The sequence below is a fragment of the Rhinolophus sinicus genome, linkage group LG05 (genome assembly GCF_036562045.2).
Source record: "Rhinolophus sinicus isolate RSC01 linkage group LG05, ASM3656204v1, whole genome shotgun sequence".
NCBI classification, from domain to species: domain Eukaryota; kingdom Metazoa; phylum Chordata; class Mammalia; order Chiroptera; family Rhinolophidae; genus Rhinolophus; species Rhinolophus sinicus.
In genome coordinates this window covers 119910834-119916833 of record NC_133755.1, presented here as the reverse complement: position 1 = coordinate 119916833, position 6000 = coordinate 119910834, and positions in this window count along the sequence as shown.

Here is a 6000-nt window from a genome sequence, read left to right as displayed (position 1 = left end):
AACGATCCCCCAAAACGTCATGTGTACTCGGCCGGCGTCCCTGCGGTTCCCACCCGTCCGAAGCATGGCGGGCTCCGCGGATCCTAACCGTCCATGAGCACCCTTGACCGAGGCCTTAATTATTCCCAACTTCCACCCCCAAATCTGGACGGTCTCTGCTAACTGTCCTCTTCCCCCCCAACCGGAATATATTATGCCACTACCACCCAGCGGGCGAGCTCGGCAAGGATTATTATCCCCGATGTAATGCTGAGGAGGTTAAGGCCGGGACGTGGTCAGGGTCACAAAACAAACCCATGCGGAATGGTGTCCTGAGCTAGCTCCGTCCTCCTCCCTCCGTCCCTGAATCCTTTAGAGCGGAGTGGGCCGCGGGCCAGGACGCAGGCCGGAGTGGATTCGGGTTTACGCACAAGCAGGAGGAAACGGTGGACTCCGCTGCTGCGGAGGTGAGCTAGGGCCCAGGACCGCCGAGCCAGCGCTGGAGGGGGCGTGCGCCGAGGAGCCTAGGAGCCACAAAGAGGCCCAAGCTCCTGGGACGCGGCCGCGGGACCTCAGCTGCGGTCGCCCAACTCCCCCCGGCTGCCAGCAGTAAAACGGCGCCTGCGCTCCTGTCCCCCCTGGGAACTAGAGCTCCCCGCCTGGGGCCTTAGGTTTTCATTCACTTTGCTCTTTAACCTATTTTAAAAAGAAATTCTTAATTCAAATATGTAGAAGACAATAATAGCCTTCTCTCCCGCATTCCATTCCCTCCAGGCTCTCAGGCGGTAACCGAGATTGACAACCTAAGGCGCATCCACACAACTACGCGCTCACACACACACAAGCACGCAAACACATGCACACACGTCTCGCACGCTGTATCTGAGGTCACGATTGCCTCCAGGGCTGTCACAGCCGGATGGGGCGATGCCGGGGACACGGTTTGCTCTGCGGTTGCAGTCTATGGGTCTGAGATGTTTCTGAGGGTTTTGATGATTCTTTTATTATTACTTCCCCTCCCAGGAGCCAGACACCCTACTGTGCGAGTGGCGCTGGGTGGCCCGACTTCGTGCCTTTCGAGGGTGAGGGAAGGCACAGTTGCAGCTCGGGCGCGTACACTGATCAATAACTCTCAGCGAGCTCTGAACCACAGGGGGCTGAGAGGCCTTTTCAAGACAGCCGCCCCGGGAGGTGATGTATTTATTCTTCGCACTTACTGTGCACTTAGCACCGAGACGGCTGTTCTTTGCACTTATCAACAAAAACCCGCGACTCCTCGGCCCCTATTCCGGGTGGCCGCTGAGCGCGAGTCCGATCGCCGGTTGTCGTGCGCCACCGCCGCTGCTGCCCGCGGTGCAGGTTCTTTGATTTCGTCTTTCTAACAAGTGACAAAGCCGCCCGCCTGGTTGGGACGCCCACCCCCCCTTTTCCCTGCCCTGCCTGACCCACACATCCCGGGGGCGCCGTGCAAGCCAGTCGCTCCCTGGTAGGGAGTGCGGGCTCGGCAGGAGCCAGGTTCCAATTTGGGGCGTGCGCACTGGGAAGTGAACATGCAGGCAGGCTCCAACTCCGAGCAGCAACAGCGCCGCCTCAGAGAGCTTCCCAGGGCGCCTTCCTTGATTTCCCGTAAAAACGGTTTAATTGTTAATGGCGGGGACGAATCTCCCTTTCAAGTGACCTGAGCAATTTGAGAAATTCCTCTTGTATTCAGAGAGAGTCGGGGGTTGTTACTCCATGCTCAACACCCTCCACCCCAAGTTTGCCTCCCCGGTTCTCTTTGATTTCCCTTGCACACCCCACAGGAGAATTTTCGATGATTAATTAGGGGGTCTCTTAGGCGTGGCCATGACTTTTCCCCCCTACAGGACCCTTCCTGGATGACTCTGAACCCGGGGACCTAGTCCGATCGCCGCTCGGATCCCCACGGCCGAGCCCCACTCACTCGGGCCAGGCGAGCCCAGGGGCTGCTGAAAGTCGCGGCTGCCGCGGGCGCGGGGCTCCAAGCGCTCTGCTTCCCGAAGCCGCCGCAACCTTGATTTATGCTCCAGCCGCTCGCGAGAACCCCAGCGCTTTGGCTAGGTTAATTTCTGTCAATTGTTCCTCATCACACTAAGATAGTTTGCAGCTTGAGGCGGGTTTTATTTATCACCCTGCACATTTGAAATACAGTCAGACGTAAAAATAACTGACTCTGGGATTCTGGCGCAATATTGGAGCCGTCGGGGAATAATTTGGCTAACTGACTTGGACGTTTCACCTTCTAAACAGAAATGCAACTCTCAGTCAAACTGTAAATCAGATTGTCTTCGGCAATGAAAAAAAGAAAAGGCACCAAACCCAGAAGGGAACGGAGACAAAATGAAAGAAAACACAGATATTGACCAAAGCAAAACGAGCTTCAGAGATCCAGACTCAATTTTAATTTTAGGCGTGGAATGGAACCACATCAAGACCTAGAATTCCTGAATGTTTTACCAGCCGGAACCGCCCCAAGGATTCTAGGGCGCCTCTGGAAACTGGACTGACTTATTTATATATTTTTACTGTTATTGCTCTTTTTGTTATTAAACAATAATGAATAATAAATGCTATTTTGGAGGTCACCCTTGAAAAGCTAGAATTATAAATGTTAGCGAGGAAGGGGGGGCGCAGAACGGCTTGGGCAGGTCGGGGTGGGAGATCAGGAAACGACCTAAAACACGGAGAAGAAGGAAGTCGGAAATTTCCCTGGCACTTTTCCTGTTTACAAATTTATGTGACTAGATAGAAAACAATCTGATAGTCTTTTCTTGCCTCAGGGATTCCTCTCCAGCACCCATTTGGAATCCCCCAGTAATGAAAGCTCGATTTCCTGCAGCACCACAGAGACCCAGCGGTCAAAAGCTTGGCCAGGACTACTAAGGCAGGAACTGGATAGGAGAAAACCCACACTGGCGACTACTCACCAAGTGATCACAAAGTGGGACTCCAAACACAACCAAATAAAACTTCTGCCTGGAAAGACGCATCTGCTATTATTTTGCATTACCATTCCTCCCCCCTCCCCCCAAGTAAATTTTATTGTGGCGCAACAAAGCTGAGATCAGCCTCTCGAGTTTCCCTAGGCTTCTATAATGGAAATCTGAGGATGGTTTTCTTGCCGTGAACCCACAGCGACCTTACCTGTAGGCACCTGCCCCAAGCTTAGGGTATTTAAACAATTATATATTTGCTTAAACTCCTTTTTGACCAAGACCATTCACATAACTTGATTCTAACATTTCTCCAAATAAACTGGAACAAGACAGCTGTGACTCTTAAAGTCCACAAATTAAAATTAAACTTAAAGATACCATAGGGGGCTTCAGGTAGAGAATTGGAGGGATTATTTTTAAATAATCTTGAAGGTTTTAAGGGAAGATACCCTGATATTTGATAGTACTTAGTATCCATTGATAATACTCAATATATAATATTAAATCATGATTGCAATCAAGCATGTGATTTCAAGGATGTTAAATGAAATACAATTAAATCGAATTTAATGGGGAAAAGATCAAAAAGTAGTGGGAAATTTTTCTCAAGAGCAAACTGAATTGTTGAAATTTTGACAGTTGCGTGGTCCAATTCTTAGTGTGGTGATTTTTATATCAGCCCCTAGCTCGCTCCGCTCAAGTTGACATCTCTCTACTTCTTCTGAGCAGGAACTCAATAAATGCAGCACTCTCTGCTGACGGGCAACTCCTGTGTTGTGAGTAATATTTTGCCAATAGATGGTCTGATGTCCTTTTCAGTACAACCAGATGGGAAATTAAAAGAAAAATGTTTGCCTCTCCACATATTTATTTTTATTTGTTGTTGTGTTTGTCTTTATTTGTAACACATAAAGATGAGTTCTTTCTCTTAGAATCCCAAACCACAAATATCTCCAAAAAATGTATATTTCAAAAATTAAATCTACAGATGTAATACATACTGTGAACCCTATAAAATGCGTTTACAGTGCTGACTTAAATAAAGAAATTTATAACTTTCATATGTACCTTCCTTGTGCAATAGGCAACTGCCATATGTTTCCGACTTCCATAATTCAGTTTTTCTTGGACATCTGTAGCAGGTAGTGAGTGCTTCTTAAAGTACATTTTATGTAATTTGAGAAGGAACCTGCACCAAAGATTAAAGGTTAACATGAAAAAAAGCACAAGTCTTTCTAGAAATGCTAGTTATTCTAAATTTACATCACCAATTATGCATAGACTGAGATAACTTTTTTCCTTCCCCTTTCTTCGTGAGACTGAATTTGGAAATGCAGTAATTCAGAAATGCAGTATTGTGTATGCTGAGGATTCTTTACAAGCAAAATGTCTAAATGTTTTGGTAAAGTTCCTCTTGTTATCACTGTACTTTATTCTTTTGCTCAAAGATTCTTGTTTGGTTCTTCCTGAAAACGCAGGTTGGAAGTATAGTCCAGTAAGATTCTTATTTGAGACAAAGTTTTATTTTATATAAAAAGGGGGGGAACCCCAAGCCCTTCCATTTTTCATCTATCTTAATTGTTTATGATACACTTAGTAAAGGATGGGAGAGTTTTCACAATTAAAAGTGAAAACAAAACAAAACCAAAAGTCATATAGAAAAGTCATAGTTTGTTGTCAACTTTTTTTTCTCACATGTTTAAATTCAGGGTTCATTCCCAATGCTAATACTATTTTTCAATAGCTCACTTCTTTTTGTGCAGTTCCAGTGCTAGCTTTAAATTAATCTGTTAAAAGTTCTTTCATTCAGTTGAAACTGAAATGCCTCATCTGTCAGTACAAAAATATGAATAAATTCCAGCCACATTCTTCATTGTTTATACTTTCAGCAGATTTTATAAATGTGCACAGAATTTCCACTGTTTAAGAACTGTTGGTATCTACAGATGTGAAATACGAGAACAGGTCCCAATTTACAGCCAATTAGAGGGTGTAATGATTTTCATAAAAAGCTAAACATCATACCTAGTGATTCTTAAACGGAGTCTAAACAGGGCACTTAGTTCCATTTTCAATTCATTTTATTAAACCTGTAGACTCAAGATAATATTTGTTTATAAGGGAAAATAGCATTAAATATTTAATTCAAAGAATATGAAGCCACATATTTTACATATCAATTTAAACATCACATTATGTAGCATAAACTATTGGAATGCTTATTAACTGTTTGGAGAATATTATTTAATTTCCCCATTCGTTGTCTCAGTTTGATTTACGTCCAAATCTATCTGTTGCAATATTAGTATCAGCAATGTCTACCTACCCATCTTTGGGTATTCTTTTACATCTGGTGTTAATTTCATTATGTCCTTTAAGACATCTTATGGTTGGATCAGGTATTAGTGATTGAGACAAGTGTTGCCTTCTTGGACATTTCTGTTACTAACTCCTAACTGTAGGGGTGTGGGGGGAGTCTGGGTCAATGCATGAGGAAGTGAAGGCTGTGGATTTTCACGCACAGGGTGAAAAATAATGGCAGTAGTGTCTGGAGGCAGAGCAAATACTGCTGGAAATTGGACGAGTGGGGAAGCTCATTCGCTCAGCCGAGCGAGTTTTCTTCTGGACACATCACTGGTTCTTTACTTCACCGCCCCTCCACCAGATCAGAGATCCCTTCTCTCCCTTCCTTTCTCTTCCCCGCTGGAGAACTTGAAGGTGGGAGGAAAAGAGATATGAAAGGAAGTTTACCCTCAGAGTACACTCTCCTTTGGCTTTCCCCAAACCTCGCACCTCCCCTAAGCCCCAGTAAAAAAATGAACAGTAATTGAAAAACAACACTAGAACATAATCTCTCCCGACCGGAACTGAGTTGGGGCTCTTGGGAGCCGCGAAGGGCTCTTCCGTGGGTCGCGAGAGTTCTTTTGTAGCAGGACTTGGTCGTAGCTGACAGGAATCAGGAAGAGTCTGGTCGTTGGAAGAGAAGGATAGTAAACAGTCACCAGCACGTGGGGAGGTGCTGTCTGTGCGCACAAACGCGCAGCAAAAGCGAGCAGCGAGGAACTGC